The 13,579-nt window shown below is 47.1% G+C and overlaps 24 non-coding genes across 24 annotated transcripts; all 24 read left to right on the plus strand.

The window, feature by feature from the left end:
- The first annotated feature begins 155 nt into the window (after positions 1 to 155).
- Trnar-ccu (transfer RNA arginine (anticodon CCU)) lies at positions 156 to 228 on the plus strand. Its single transcript has one exon. It is a non-coding gene; the product is annotated as a tRNA-Arg (tRNA).
- Positions 229 to 729: 501 nt separating this feature from the next.
- Positions 730 to 802, plus strand: Trnar-ccu (transfer RNA arginine (anticodon CCU)). The gene has a single exon. It is a non-coding gene; the product is annotated as a tRNA-Arg (tRNA).
- A 501-nt stretch (positions 803 to 1,303) lies between these two features.
- Trnar-ccu (transfer RNA arginine (anticodon CCU)) lies at positions 1,304 to 1,376 on the plus strand. The gene has a single exon. It is a non-coding gene; the product is annotated as a tRNA-Arg (tRNA).
- A 501-nt stretch (positions 1,377 to 1,877) lies between these two features.
- Positions 1,878 to 1,950, plus strand: Trnar-ccu (transfer RNA arginine (anticodon CCU)). Its single transcript has one exon. It is a non-coding gene; the product is annotated as a tRNA-Arg (tRNA).
- A 501-nt stretch (positions 1,951 to 2,451) lies between these two features.
- On the plus strand, positions 2,452 to 2,524 carry Trnar-ccu (transfer RNA arginine (anticodon CCU)). The gene has a single exon. It is a non-coding gene; the product is annotated as a tRNA-Arg (tRNA).
- Positions 2,525 to 3,025: 501 nt separating this feature from the next.
- Positions 3,026 to 3,098, plus strand: Trnar-ccu (transfer RNA arginine (anticodon CCU)). Its single transcript has one exon. It is a non-coding gene; the product is annotated as a tRNA-Arg (tRNA).
- A 501-nt stretch (positions 3,099 to 3,599) lies between these two features.
- On the plus strand, positions 3,600 to 3,672 carry Trnar-ccu (transfer RNA arginine (anticodon CCU)). Its single transcript has one exon. It is a non-coding gene; the product is annotated as a tRNA-Arg (tRNA).
- A 501-nt stretch (positions 3,673 to 4,173) lies between these two features.
- On the plus strand, positions 4,174 to 4,246 carry Trnar-ccu (transfer RNA arginine (anticodon CCU)). Its single transcript has one exon. It is a non-coding gene; the product is annotated as a tRNA-Arg (tRNA).
- Positions 4,247 to 4,747: 501 nt separating this feature from the next.
- Positions 4,748 to 4,820, plus strand: Trnar-ccu (transfer RNA arginine (anticodon CCU)). The gene has a single exon. It is a non-coding gene; the product is annotated as a tRNA-Arg (tRNA).
- Positions 4,821 to 5,321: 501 nt separating this feature from the next.
- Positions 5,322 to 5,394, plus strand: Trnar-ccu (transfer RNA arginine (anticodon CCU)). The gene has a single exon. It is a non-coding gene; the product is annotated as a tRNA-Arg (tRNA).
- A 501-nt stretch (positions 5,395 to 5,895) lies between these two features.
- On the plus strand, positions 5,896 to 5,968 carry Trnar-ccu (transfer RNA arginine (anticodon CCU)). Its single transcript has one exon. It is a non-coding gene; the product is annotated as a tRNA-Arg (tRNA).
- A 501-nt stretch (positions 5,969 to 6,469) lies between these two features.
- On the plus strand, positions 6,470 to 6,542 carry Trnar-ccu (transfer RNA arginine (anticodon CCU)). Its single transcript has one exon. It is a non-coding gene; the product is annotated as a tRNA-Arg (tRNA).
- Positions 6,543 to 7,043: 501 nt separating this feature from the next.
- Positions 7,044 to 7,116, plus strand: Trnar-ccu (transfer RNA arginine (anticodon CCU)). Its single transcript has one exon. It is a non-coding gene; the product is annotated as a tRNA-Arg (tRNA).
- Positions 7,117 to 7,617: 501 nt separating this feature from the next.
- On the plus strand, positions 7,618 to 7,690 carry Trnar-ccu (transfer RNA arginine (anticodon CCU)). The gene has a single exon. It is a non-coding gene; the product is annotated as a tRNA-Arg (tRNA).
- A 501-nt stretch (positions 7,691 to 8,191) lies between these two features.
- On the plus strand, positions 8,192 to 8,264 carry Trnar-ccu (transfer RNA arginine (anticodon CCU)). The gene has a single exon. It is a non-coding gene; the product is annotated as a tRNA-Arg (tRNA).
- Positions 8,265 to 8,768: 504 nt separating this feature from the next.
- On the plus strand, positions 8,769 to 8,841 carry Trnar-ccu (transfer RNA arginine (anticodon CCU)). The gene has a single exon. It is a non-coding gene; the product is annotated as a tRNA-Arg (tRNA).
- Positions 8,842 to 9,342: 501 nt separating this feature from the next.
- On the plus strand, positions 9,343 to 9,415 carry Trnar-ccu (transfer RNA arginine (anticodon CCU)). Its single transcript has one exon. It is a non-coding gene; the product is annotated as a tRNA-Arg (tRNA).
- Positions 9,416 to 9,916: 501 nt separating this feature from the next.
- Positions 9,917 to 9,989, plus strand: Trnar-ccu (transfer RNA arginine (anticodon CCU)). Its single transcript has one exon. It is a non-coding gene; the product is annotated as a tRNA-Arg (tRNA).
- Positions 9,990 to 10,490: 501 nt separating this feature from the next.
- Trnar-ccu (transfer RNA arginine (anticodon CCU)) lies at positions 10,491 to 10,563 on the plus strand. Its single transcript has one exon. It is a non-coding gene; the product is annotated as a tRNA-Arg (tRNA).
- Positions 10,564 to 11,064: 501 nt separating this feature from the next.
- Positions 11,065 to 11,137, plus strand: Trnar-ccu (transfer RNA arginine (anticodon CCU)). The gene has a single exon. It is a non-coding gene; the product is annotated as a tRNA-Arg (tRNA).
- Positions 11,138 to 11,638: 501 nt separating this feature from the next.
- Trnar-ccu (transfer RNA arginine (anticodon CCU)) lies at positions 11,639 to 11,711 on the plus strand. The gene has a single exon. It is a non-coding gene; the product is annotated as a tRNA-Arg (tRNA).
- A 501-nt stretch (positions 11,712 to 12,212) lies between these two features.
- Positions 12,213 to 12,285, plus strand: Trnar-ccu (transfer RNA arginine (anticodon CCU)). Its single transcript has one exon. It is a non-coding gene; the product is annotated as a tRNA-Arg (tRNA).
- A 501-nt stretch (positions 12,286 to 12,786) lies between these two features.
- Positions 12,787 to 12,859, plus strand: Trnar-ccu (transfer RNA arginine (anticodon CCU)). The gene has a single exon. It is a non-coding gene; the product is annotated as a tRNA-Arg (tRNA).
- A 501-nt stretch (positions 12,860 to 13,360) lies between these two features.
- Positions 13,361 to 13,433, plus strand: Trnar-ccu (transfer RNA arginine (anticodon CCU)). Its single transcript has one exon. It is a non-coding gene; the product is annotated as a tRNA-Arg (tRNA).
- Positions 13,434 to 13,579: the final 146 nt, after the last annotated feature.

Genomic DNA, 13,579 nt, shown 5'->3' on the forward strand with positions numbered 1-13,579 from the left:
GGTGCCTGGACTTCGATTTGTCTGAGTATGTACAGGCACACAGGAAAGGCTCATGCGACGTCCTGACTCTCTGCAGACGTAGAGTAGCGCACCAGGAAGGGTACACTTGGCAAGTGTTGATTTGAGCGAGCACTCCGCCAGCATAACGCCAGTCAGCCTCTGTGGCCTAATGGATAAGGCATCGGTCTCCTAAACCGGGGATTGTGGGTTCGAGTCCCACCAGAGGTACACGTTTTACTCACTGGGGCAAAATCACTCTCACCACATACAGGTGTAATAGTTGAGAAAGTTGGCGTTTCTGAGTGCTTACAGGTATCACAGGTATGACGACGATATGAAAATGCGCACTTACTGACAACCTGAAACGAAACGACGGCCATTATCAATCGACCTTTAGCTGCCGAAGTGTTTCAAAGCGTGATGACGCTGTGAAAGGAAACGCTATTTTAAAATTACTTGTTGGTAAACAGTATGACCCATATGAATAGTCACTTAACTGTCTTGTGTGCAGGACTTGGAGTTCAGAAAGGGAATACAATAAGACGGCAGGTATAAGAATTGCCAGCAGAAAGTAGGTGCCTGGACTTCGATTTGTCTGAGTATGTACAGGCACACAGGAAAGGCTCATGCGACGTCCTGACTCTCTGCAGACGTAGAGTAGCGCACCAGGAAGGGTACACTTGGCAAGTGTTGATTTGAGCGAGCACTCCGCCAGCATAACGCCAGTCAGCCTCTGTGGCCTAATGGATAAGGCATCGGTCTCCTAAACCGGGGATTGTGGGTTCGAGTCCCACCAGAGGTACACGTTTTACTCACTGGGGCAAAATCACTCTCACCACATACAGGTGTAATAGTTGAGAAAGTTGGCGTTTCTGAGTGCTTACAGGTATCACAGGTATGACGACGATATGAAAATGCGCACTTACTGACAACCTGAAACGAAACGACGGCCATTATCAATCGACCTTTAGCTGCCGAAGTGTTTCAAAGCGTGATGACGCTGTGAAAGGAAACGCTATTTTAAAATTACTTGTTGGTAAACAGTATGACCCATATGAATAGTCACTTAACTGTCTTGTGTGCAGGACTTGGAGTTCAGAAAGGGAATACAATAAGACGGCAGGTATAAGAATTGCCAGCAGAAAGTAGGTGCCTGGACTTCGATTTGTCTGAGTATGTACAGGCACACAGGAAAGGCTCATGCGACGTCCTGACTCTCTGCAGACGTAGAGTAGCGCACCAGGAAGGGTACACTTGGCAAGTGTTGATTTGAGCGAGCACTCCGCCAGCATAACGCCAGTCAGCCTCTGTGGCCTAATGGATAAGGCATCGGTCTCCTAAACCGGGGATTGTGGGTTCGAGTCCCACCAGAGGTACACGTTTTACTCACTGGGGCAAAATCACTCTCACCACATACAGGTGTAATAGTTGAGAAAGTTGGCGTTTCTGAGTGCTTACAGGTATCACAGGTATGACGACGATATGAAAATGCGCACTTACTGACAACCTGAAACGAAACGACGGCCATTATCAATCGACCTTTAGCTGCCGAAGTGTTTCAAAGCGTGATGACGCTGTGAAAGGAAACGCTATTTTAAAATTACTTGTTGGTAAACAGTATGACCCATATGAATAGTCACTTAACTGTCTTGTGTGCAGGACTTGGAGTTCAGAAAGGGAATACAATAAGACGGCAGGTATAAGAATTGCCAGCAGAAAGTAGGTGCCTGGACTTCGATTTGTCTGAGTATGTACAGGCACACAGGAAAGGCTCATGCGACGTCCTGACTCTCTGCAGACGTAGAGTAGCGCACCAGGAAGGGTACACTTGGCAAGTGTTGATTTGAGCGAGCACTCCGCCAGCATAACGCCAGTCAGCCTCTGTGGCCTAATGGATAAGGCATCGGTCTCCTAAACCGGGGATTGTGGGTTCGAGTCCCACCAGAGGTACACGTTTTACTCACTGGGGCAAAATCACTCTCACCACATACAGGTGTAATAGTTGAGAAAGTTGGCGTTTCTGAGTGCTTACAGGTATCACAGGTATGACGACGATATGAAAATGCGCACTTACTGACAACCTGAAACGAAACGACGGCCATTATCAATCGACCTTTAGCTGCCGAAGTGTTTCAAAGCGTGATGACGCTGTGAAAGGAAACGCTATTTTAAAATTACTTGTTGGTAAACAGTATGACCCATATGAATAGTCACTTAACTGTCTTGTGTGCAGGACTTGGAGTTCAGAAAGGGAATACAATAAGACGGCAGGTATAAGAATTGCCAGCAGAAAGTAGGTGCCTGGACTTCGATTTGTCTGAGTATGTACAGGCACACAGGAAAGGCTCATGCGACGTCCTGACTCGCTGCAGACGTAGAGTAGCGCACCAGGAAGGGTACACTTGGCAAGTGTTGATTTGAGCGAGCACTCCGCCAGCATAACGCCAGTCAGCCTCTGTGGCCTAATGGATAAGGCATCGGTCTCCTAAACCGGGGATTGTGGGTTCGAGTCCCACCAGAGGTACACGTTTTACTCACTGGGGCAAAATCACTCTCACCACATACAGGTGTAATAGTTGAGAAAGTTGGCGTTTCTGAGTGCTTACAGGTATCACAGGTATGACGACGAAATGAAAATGCGCACTTACTGACAACCTGAAACGAAACGACGGCCATTATCAATCGACCTTTAGCTGCCGAAGTGTTTCAAAGCGTGATGACGCTGTGAAAGGAAACGCTATTTTAAAATTACTTGTTGGTAAACAGTATGACCCATATGAATAGTCACTTAACTGTCTTGTGTGCAGGACTTGGAGTTCAGAAAGGGAATACAATAAGACGGCAGGTATAAGAATTGCCAGCAGAAAGTAGGTGCCTGGACTTCGATTTGTCTGAGTATGTACAGGCACACAGGAAAGGCTCATGCGACGTCCTGACTCTCTGCAGACGTAGAGTAGCGCACCAGGAAGGGTACACTTGGCAAGTGTTGATTTGAGCGAGCACTCCGCCAGCATAACGCCAGTCAGCCTCTGTGGCCTAATGGATAAGGCATCGGTCTCCTAAACCGGGGATTGTGGGTTCGAGTCCCACCAGAGGTACACGTTTTACTCACTGGGGCAAAATCACTCTCACCACATACAGGTGTAATAGTTGAGAAAGTTGGCGTTTCTGAGTGCTTACAGGTATCACAGGTATGACGACGATATGAAAATGCGCACTTACTGACAACCTGAAACGAAACGACGGCCATTATCAATCGACCTTTAGCTGCCGAAGTGTTTCAAAGCGTGATGACGCTGTGAAAGGAAACGCTATTTTAAAATTACTTGTTGGTAAACAGTATGACCCATATGAATAGTCACTTAACTGTCTTGTGTGCAGGACTTGGAGTTCAGAAAGGGAATACAATAAGACGGCAGGTATAAGAATTGCCAGCAGAAAGTAGGTGCCTGGACTTCGATTTGTCTGAGTATGTACAGGCACACAGGAAAGGCTCATGCGACGTCCTGACTCTCTGCAGACGTAGAGTAGCGCACCAGGAAGGGTACACTTGGCAAGTGTTGATTTGAGCGAGCACTCCGCCAGCATAACGCCAGTCAGCCTCTGTGGCCTAATGGATAAGGCATCGGTCTCCTAAACCGGGGATTGTGGGTTCGAGTCCCACCAGAGGTACACGTTTTACTCACTGGGGCAAAATCACTCTCACCACATACAGGTGTAATAGTTGAGAAAGTTGGCGTTTCTGAGTGCTTACAGGTATCACAGGTATGACGACGATATGAAAATGCGCACTTACTGACAACCTGAAACGAAACGACGGCCATTATCAATCGACCTTTAGCTGCCGAAGTGTTTCAAAGCGTGATGACGCTGTGAAAGGAAACGCTATTTTAAAATTACTTGTTGGTAAACAGTATGACCCATATGAATAGTCACTTAACTGTCTTGTGTGCAGGACTTGGAGTTCAGAAAGGGAATACAATAAGACGGCAGGTATAAGAATTGCCAGCAGAAAGTAGGTGCCTGGACTTCGATTTGTCTGAGTATGTACAGGCACACAGGAAAGGCTCATGCGACGTCCTGACTCTCTGCAGACGTAGAGTAGCGCACCAGGAAGGGTACACTTGGCAAGTGTTGATTTGAGCGAGCACTCCGCCAGCATAACGCCAGTCAGCCTCTGTGGCCTAATGGATAAGGCATCGGTCTCCTAAACCGGGGATTGTGGGTTCGAGTCCCACCAGAGGTACACGTTTTACTCACTGGGGCAAAATCACTCTCACCACATACAGGTGTAATAGTTGAGAAAGTTGGCGTTTCTGAGTGCTTACAGGTATCACAGGTATGACGACGATATGAAAATGCGCACTTACTGACAACCTGAAACGAAACGACGGCCATTATCAATCGACCTTTAGCTGCCGAAGTGTTTCAAAGCGTGATGACGCTGTGAAAGGAAACGCTATTTTAAAATTACTTGTTGGTAAACAGTATGACCCATATGAATAGTCACTTAACTGTCTTGTGTGCAGGACTTGGAGTTCAGAAAGGGAATACAATAAGACGGCAGGTATAAGAATTGCCAGCAGAAAGTAGGTGCCTGGACTTCGATTTGTCTGAGTATGTACAGGCACACAGGAAAGGCTCATGCGACGTCCTGACTCTCTGCAGACGTAGAGTAGCGCACCAGGAAGGGTACACTTGGCAAGTGTTGATTTGAGCGAGCACTCCGCCAGCATAACGCCAGTCAGCCTCTGTGGCCTAATGGATAAGGCATCGGTCTCCTAAACCGGGGATTGTGGGTTCGAGTCCCACCAGAGGTACACGTTTTACTCACTGGGGCAAAATCACTCTCACCACATACAGGTGTAATAGTTGAGAAAGTTGGCGTTTCTGAGTGCTTACAGGTATCACAGGTATGACGACGATATGAAAATGCGCACTTACTGACAACCTGAAACGAAACGACGGCCATTATCAATCGACCTTTAGCTGCCGAAGTGTTTCAAAGCGTGATGACGCTGTGAAAGGAAACGCTATTTTAAAATTACTTGTTGGTAAACAGTATGACCCATATGAATAGTCACTTAACTGTCTTGTGTGCAGGACTTGGAGTTCAGAAAGGGAATACAATAAGACGGCAGGTATAAGAATTGCCAGCAGAAAGTAGGTGCCTGGACTTCGATTTGTCTGAGTATGTACAGGCACACAGGAAAGGCTCATGCGACGTCCTGACTCTCTGCAGACGTAGAGTAGCGCACCAGGAAGGGTACACTTGGCAAGTGTTGATTTGAGCGAGCACTCCGCCAGCATAACGCCAGTCAGCCTCTGTGGCCTAATGGATAAGGCATCGGTCTCCTAAACCGGGGATTGTGGGTTCGAGTCCCACCAGAGGTACACGTTTTACTCACTGGGGCAAAATCACTCTCACCACATACAGGTGTAATAGTTGAGAAAGTTGGCGTTTCTGAGTGCTTACAGGTATCACAGGTATGACGACGATATGAAAATGCGCACTTACTGACAACCTGAAACGAAACGACGGCCATTATCAATCGACCTTTAGCTGCCGAAGTGTTTCAAAGCGTGATGACGCTGTGAAAGGAAACGCTATTTTAAAATTACTTGTTGGTAAACAGTATGACCCATATGAATAGTCACTTAACTGTCTTGTGTGCAGGACTTGGAGTTCAGAAAGGGAATACAATAAGACGGCAGGTATAAGAATTGCCAGCAGAAAGTAGGTGCCTGGACTTCGATTTGTCTGAGTATGTACAGGCACACAGGAAAGGCTCATGCGACGTCCTGACTCTCTGCAGACGTAGAGTAGCGCACCAGGAAGGGTACACTTGGCAAGTGTTGATTTGAGCGAGCACTCCGCCAGCATAACGCCAGTCAGCCTCTGTGGCCTAATGGATAAGGCATCGTTCTCCTAAACCGGGGATTGTGGGTTCGAGTCCCACCAGAGGTACACGTTTTACTCACTGGGGCAAAATCACTCTCACCACATACAGGTGTAATAGTTGAGAAAGTTGGCGTTTCTGAGTGCTTACAGGTATCACAGGTATGACGACGATATGAAAATGCGCACTTACTGACAACCTGAAACGAAACGACGGCCATTATCAATCGACCTTTAGCTGCCGAAGTGTTTCAAAGCGTGATGACGCTGTGAAAGGAAACGCTATTTTAAAATTACTTGTTGGTAAACAGTATGACCCATATGAATAGTCACTTAACTGTCTTGTGTGCAGGACTTGGAGTTCAGAAAGGGAATACAATAAGACGGCAGGTATAAGAATTGCCAGCAGAAAGTAGGTGCCTGGACTTCGATTTGTCTGAGTATGTACAGGCACACAGGAAAGGCTCATGCGACGTCCTGACTCTCTGCAGACGTAGAGTAGCGCACCAGGAAGGGTACACTTGGCAAGTGTTGATTTGAGCGAGCACTCCGCCAGCATAACGCCAGTCAGCCTCTGTGGCCTAATGGATAAGGCATCGGTCTCCTAAACCGGGGATTGTGGGTTCGAGTCCCACCAGAGGTACACGTTTTACTCACTGGGGCAAAATCACTCTCACCACATACAGGTGTAATAGTTGAGAAAGTTGGCGTTTCTGAGTGCTTACAGGTATCACAGGTATGACGACGATATGAAAATGCGCACTTACTGACAACCTGAAACGAAACGACGGCCATTATCAATCGACCTTTAGCTGCCGAAGTGTTTCAAAGCGTGATGACGCTGTGAAAGGAAACGCTATTTTAAAATTACTTGTTGGTAAACAGTATGACCCATATGAATAGTCACTTAACTGTCTTGTGTGCAGGACTTGGAGTTCAGAAAGGGAATACAATAAGACGGCAGGTATAAGAATTGCCAGCAGAAAGTAGGTGCCTGGACTTCGATTTGTCTGAGTATGTACAGGCACACAGGAAAGGCTCATGCGACGTCCTGACTCTCTGCAGACGTAGAGTAGCGCACCAGGAAGGGTACACTTGGCAAGTGTTGATTTGAGCGAGCACTCCGCCAGCATAACGCCAGTCAGCCTCTGTGGCCTAATGGATAAGGCATCGATCTCCTAAACCGGGGATTGTGGGTTCGAGTCCCACCAGAGGTACACGTTTTACTCACTGGGGCAAAATCACTCTCACCACATACAGGTGTAATAGTTGAGAAAGTTGGCGTTTCTGAGTGCTTACAGGTATCACAGGTATGACGACGATATGAAAATGCGCACTTACTGACAACCTGAAACGAAACGACGGCCATTATCAATCGACCTTTAGCTGCCGAAGTGTTTCAAAGCGTGATGACGCTGTGAAAGGAAACGCTATTTTAAAATTACTTGTTGGTAAACAGTATGACCCATATGAATAGTCACTTAACTGTCTTGTGTGCAGGACTTGGAGTTCAGAAAGGGAATACAATAAGACGGCAGGTATAAGAATTGCCAGCAGAAAGTAGGTGCCTGGACTTCGATTTGTCTGAGTATGTACAGGCACACAGGAAAGGCTCATGCGACGTCCTGACTCTCTGCAGACGTAGAGTAGCGCACCAGGAAGGGTACACTTGGCAAGTGTTGATTTGAGCGAGCACTCCGCCAGCATAACGCCAGTCAGCCTCTGTGGCCTAATGGATAAGGCATCGGTCTCCTAAACCGGGGATTGTGGGTTCGAGTCCCACCAGAGGTACACGTTTTACTCACTGGGGCAAAATCACTCTCACCACATACAGGTGTAATAGTTGAGAAAGTTGGCGTTTCTGAGTGCTTACAGGTATCACAGGTATGACGACGATATGAAAATGCGCACTTACTGACAACCTGAAACGAAACGACGGCCATTATCAATCGACCTTTAGCTGCCGAAGTGTTTCAAAGCGTGATGACGCTGTGAAAGGAAACGCTATTTTAAAATTACTTGTTGGTAAACAGTATGACCCATATGAATAGTCACTTAACTGTCTTGTGTGCAGGACTTGGAGTTCAGAAAGGGAATACAATAAGACGGCAGGTATAAGAATTGCCAGCAGAAAGTAGGTGCCTGGACTTCGATTTGTCTGAGTATGTACAGGCACACAGGAAAGGCTCATGCGACGTCCTGACTCTCTGCAGACGTAGAGTAGCGCACCAGGAAGGGTACACTTGGCAAGTGTTGATTTGAGCGAGCACTCCGCCAGCATAACGCCAGTCAGCCTCTGTGGCCTAATGGATAAGGCATCGGTCTCCTAAACCGGGGATTGTGGGTTCGAGTCCCACCAGAGGTACACGTTTTACTCACTGGGGCAAAATCACTCTCACCACATACAGGTGTAATAGTTGAGAAAGTTGGCGTTTCTGAGTGCTTACAGGTATCACAGGTATGACGACGATATGAAAATGCGCACTTACTGACAACCTGAAACGAAACGACGGCCATTATCAATCGACCTTTAGCTGCCGAAGTGTTTCAAAGCGTGATGACGCTGTGAAAGGAAACGCTATTTTAAAATTACTTGTTGGTAAACAGTATGACCCATATGAATAGTCACTTAACTGTCTTGTGTGCAGGACTTGGAGTTCAGAAAGGGAATACAATAAGACGACGGCAGGTATAAGAATTGCCAGCAGAAAGTAGGTGCCTGGACTTCGATTTGTCTGAGTATGTACAGGCACACAGGAAAGGCTCATGCGACGTCCTGACTCTCTGCAGACGTAGAGTAGCGCACCAGGAAGGGTACACTTGGCAAGTGTTGATTTGAGCGAGCACTCCGCCAGCATAACGCCAGTCAGCCTCTGTGGCCTAATGGATAAGGCATCGGTCTCCTAAACCGGGGATTGTGGGTTCGAGTCCCACCAGAGGTACACGTTTTACTCACTGGGGCAAAATCACTCTCACCACATACAGGTGTAATAGTTGAGAAAGTTGGCGTTTCTGAGTGCTTACAGGTATCACAGGTATGACGACGATATGAAAATGCGCACTTACTGACAACCTGAAACGAAACGACGGCCATTATCAATCGACCTTTAGCTGCCGAAGTGTTTCAAAGCGTGATGACGCTGTGAAAGGAAACGCTATTTTAAAATTACTTGTTGGTAAACAGTATGACCCATATGAATAGTCACTTAACTGTCTTGTGTGCAGGACTTGGAGTTCAGAAAGGGAATACAATAAGACGGCAGGTATAAGAATTGCCAGCAGAAAGTAGGTGCCTGGACTTCGATTTGTCTGAGTATGTACAGGCACACAGGAAAGGCTCATGCGACGTCCTGACTCTCTGCAGACGTAGAGTAGCGCACCAGGAAGGGTACACTTGGCAAGTGTTGATTTGAGCGAGCACTCCGCCAGCATAACGCCAGTCAGCCTCTGTGGCCTAATGGATAAGTCATCGGTCTCCTAAACCGGGGATTGTGGGTTCGAGTCCCACCAGAGGTACACGTTTTACTCACTGGGGCAAAATCACTCTCACCACATACAGGTGTAATAGTTGAGAAAGTTGGCGTTTCTGAGTGCTTACCGGTATCACAGGTATGACGACGATATGAAAATGCGCACTTACTGACAACCTGAAACGAAACGACGGCCATTATCAATCGACCTTTAGCTGCCGAAGTGTTTCAAAGCGTGATGACGCTGTGAAAGGAAACGCTATTTTAAAATTACTTGTTGGTAAACAGTATGACCCATATGAATAGTCACTTAACTGTCTTGTGTGCAGGACTTGGAGTTCAGAAAGGGAATACAATAAGACGGCAGGTATAAGAATTGCCAGCAGAAAGTAGGTGCCTGGACTTCGATTTGTCTGAGTATGTACAGGCACACAGGAAAGGCTCATGCGACGTCCTGACTCTCTGCAGACGTAGAGTAGCGCACCAGGAAGGGTACACTTGGCAAGTGTTGATTTGAGCGAGCACTCCGCCAGCATAACGCCAGTCAGCCTCTGTGGCCTAATGGATAAGGCATCGGTCTCCTAAACCGGGGATTGTGGGTTCGAGTCCCACCAGAGGTACACGTTTTACTCACTGGGGCAAAATCACTCTCACCACATACAGGTGTAATAGTTGAGAAAGTTGGCGTTTCTGAGTGCTTACAGGTATCACAGGTATGACGACGATATGAAAATGCGCACTTACTGACAACCTGAAACGAAACGACGGCCATTATCAATCGACCTTTAGCTGCCGAAGTGTTTCAAAGCGTGATGACGCTGTGAAAGGAAACGCTATTTTAAAATTACTTGTTGGTAAACAGTATGACCCATATGAATAGTCACTTAACTGTCTTGTGTGCAGGACTTGGAGTTCAGAAAGGGAATACAATAAGACGGCAGGTATAAGAATTGCCAGCAGAAAGTAGGTGCCTGGACTTCGATTTGTCTGAGTATGTACAGGCACACAGGAAAGGCTCATGCGACGTCCTGACTCTCTGCAGACGTAGAGTAGCGCACCAGGAAGGGTACACTTGGCAAGTGTTGATTTGAGCGAGCACTCCGCCAGCATAACGCCAGTCAGCCTCTGTGGCCTAATGGATAAGGCATCGGTCTCCTAAACCGGGGATTGTGGGTTCGAGTCCCACCAGAGGTACACGTTTTACTCACTGGGGCAAAATCACTCTCACCACATACAGGTGTAATAGTTGAGAAAGTTGGCGTTTCTGAGTGCTTACAGGTATCACAGGTATGACGACGATATGAAAATGCGCACTTACTGACAACCTGAAACGAAACGACGGCCATTATCAATCGACCTTTAGCTGCCGAAGTGTTTCAAAGCGTGATGACGCTGTGAAAGGAAACGCTATTTTAAAATTACTTGTTGGTAAACAGTATGACCCATATGAATAGTCACTTAACTGTCTTGTGTGCAGGACTTGGAGTTCAGAAAGGGAATACAATAAGACGGCAGGTATAAGAATTGCCAGCAGAAAGTAGGTGCCTGGACTTCGATTTGTCTGAGTATGTACAGGCACACAGGAAAGGCTCATGCGACGTCCTGACTCTCTGCAGACGTAGAGTAGCGCACCAGGAAGGGTACACTTGGCAAGTGTTGATTTGAGCGAGCACTCCGCCAGCATAACGCCAGTCAGCCTCTGTGGCCTAATGGATAAGGCATCGGTCTCCTAAACCGGGGATTGTGGGTTCGAGTCCCACCAGAGGTACACGTTTTACTCACTGGGGCAAAATCACTCTCACCACATACAGGTGTAATAGTTGAGAAAGTTGGCGTTTCTGAGTGCTTACAGGTATCACAGGTATGACGACGATATGAAAATGCGCACTTACTGACAACCTGAAACGAAACGACGGCCATTATCAATCGACCTTTAGCTGCCGAAGTGTTTCAAAGCGTGATGACGCTGTGAAAGGAAACGCTATTTTAAAATTACTTGTTGGTAAACAGTATGACCCATATGAATAGTCACTTAACTGTCTTGTGTGCAGGACTTGGAGTTCAGAAAGGGAATACAATAAGACGGCAGGTATAAGAATTGCCAGCAGAAAGTAGGTGCCTGGACTTCGATTTGTCTGAGTATGTACAGGCACACAGGAAAGGCTCATGCGACGTCCTGACTCTCTGCAGACGTAGAGTAGCGCACCAGGAAGGGTACACTTGGCAAGTGTTGATTTGAGCGAGCACTCCGCCAGCATAATGCCAGTCAGCCTCTGTGGCCTAATGGATAAGGCATCGGTCTCCTAAACCGGGGATTGTGGGTTCGAGTCCCACCAGAGGTACACGTTTTACTCACTGGGGCAAAATCACTCTCACCACATACAGGTGTAATAGTTGAGAAAGTTGGCGTTTCTGAGTGCTTACAGGTATCACAGGTATGACGACGATATGAAAATGCGCACTTACTGACAACCTGAAACGAAACGACGGCCATTATCAATCGACCTTTAGCTGCCGAAGTGTTTCAAAGCGTGATGACGCTGTGAAAGGAAACGCTATTTTAAAATTACTTGTTGGTAAACAGTATGACCCATATGAATAGTCACTTAACTGTCTTGTGTGCAGGACTTGGAGTTCAGAAAGGGAATACAATAAGACGGCAGGTATAAGAATTGCCAGCAGAAAGTAGGTGCCTGGACTTCGATTTGTCTGAGTATGTACAGGCACACAGGAAAGGCTCATGCGACGTCCTGACTCTCTGCAGACGTAGAGTAGCGCACCAGGAAGGGTACACTTGGCAAGTGTTGATTTGAGCGAGCACTCCGCCAGCATAACGCCAGTCAGCCTCTGTGGCCTAATGGATAAGGCATCGGTCTCCTAAACCGGGGATTGTGGGTTCGAGTCCCACCAGAGGTACACGTTTTACTCACTGGGGCAAAATCACTCTCACCACATACAGGTGTAATAGTTGAGAAAGTTGGCGTTTCTGAGTGCTTACAGGTATCACAGGTATGACGACGATATGAAAATGCGCACTTACTGACAACCTGAAACGAAACGACGGCCATTATCAATCGACCTTTAGCTGCCGAAGTGTTTCAAAGCGTGATGACGCTGTGAAAGGAAACGCTATTTTAAAATTACTTGTTGGTAAACAGTATGACCCATATGAATAGTCACTTAACTGTCTTGTGTGCAGGACTTGGTGTTCAGAAAGGGAATACAATAAGACGGCAGGTATAAGAATTGCCAGCAGAAAGTAGGTGCCTGGACTTCGATTTGTCTGAGTATGTACAGGCACACAGGAAAGGCTCATGCGACGTCCTGACTCTCTGCAGACGTAGAGTAGCGCACCAGGAAGGGTACACTTGGCAAGTGTTGATTTGAGCGAGCACTCCGCCAGCATAACGCCAGTCAGCCTCTGTGGCCTAATGGATAAGGCATCGGTCTCCTAAACCGGGGATTGTGGGTTCGAGTCCCACCAGAGGTACACGTTTTACTCACTGGGGCAAAATCACTCTCACCACATACAGGTGTAATAGTTGAGAAAGTTGGCGTTTCTGAGTGCTTACAGGTATCACAGGTATGACGACGATATGAAAATGCGCACTTACTGACAACCTGAAACGAAACGACGGCCATTATCAATCGACCTTTAGCTGCCGAAGTGTTTCAAAGCGTGATGACGCTGTGAAAGGAAACGCTATTTTAAAATTACTTGTTGGTAAACAGTATGACCCATATGAATAGTCACTTAACTGTCTTGTGTGCAGGACTTGGAGTTCAGAAAGGGAATACAATAAGACGGCAGGTATAAGAATTGCCAGCAGAAAGTAGGTGCCTGGACTTCGATTTGTCTGAGTATGTACAGGCACACAGGAAAGGCTCATGCGACGTCCTGACTCTCTGCAGACGTAGAGTAGCGCACCAGGAAGGGTACACTTGGCAAGTGTTGATTTGAGCGAGCACTCCGCCAGCATAACGCCAGTCAGCCTCTGTGGCCTAATGGATAAGGCATCGGTCTCCTAAACCGGGGATTGTGGGTTCGAGTCCCACCAGAGGTACACGTTTTACTCACTGGGGCAAAATCACTCTCACCACATACAGGTGTAATAGTTGAGAAAGTTGGCGTTTCTGAGTGCTTACAGGTATCACAGGTATGACGACGATATGAAAATGCGCACTTACTGACAACCTGAAACGAAACGAC

The sequence above is a fragment of the Schistocerca cancellata genome, unplaced genomic scaffold (assembly GCF_023864275.1).
Source record: "Schistocerca cancellata isolate TAMUIC-IGC-003103 unplaced genomic scaffold, iqSchCanc2.1 HiC_scaffold_828, whole genome shotgun sequence".
Lineage (NCBI taxonomy): Eukaryota > Metazoa > Arthropoda > Insecta > Orthoptera > Acrididae > Schistocerca > Schistocerca cancellata.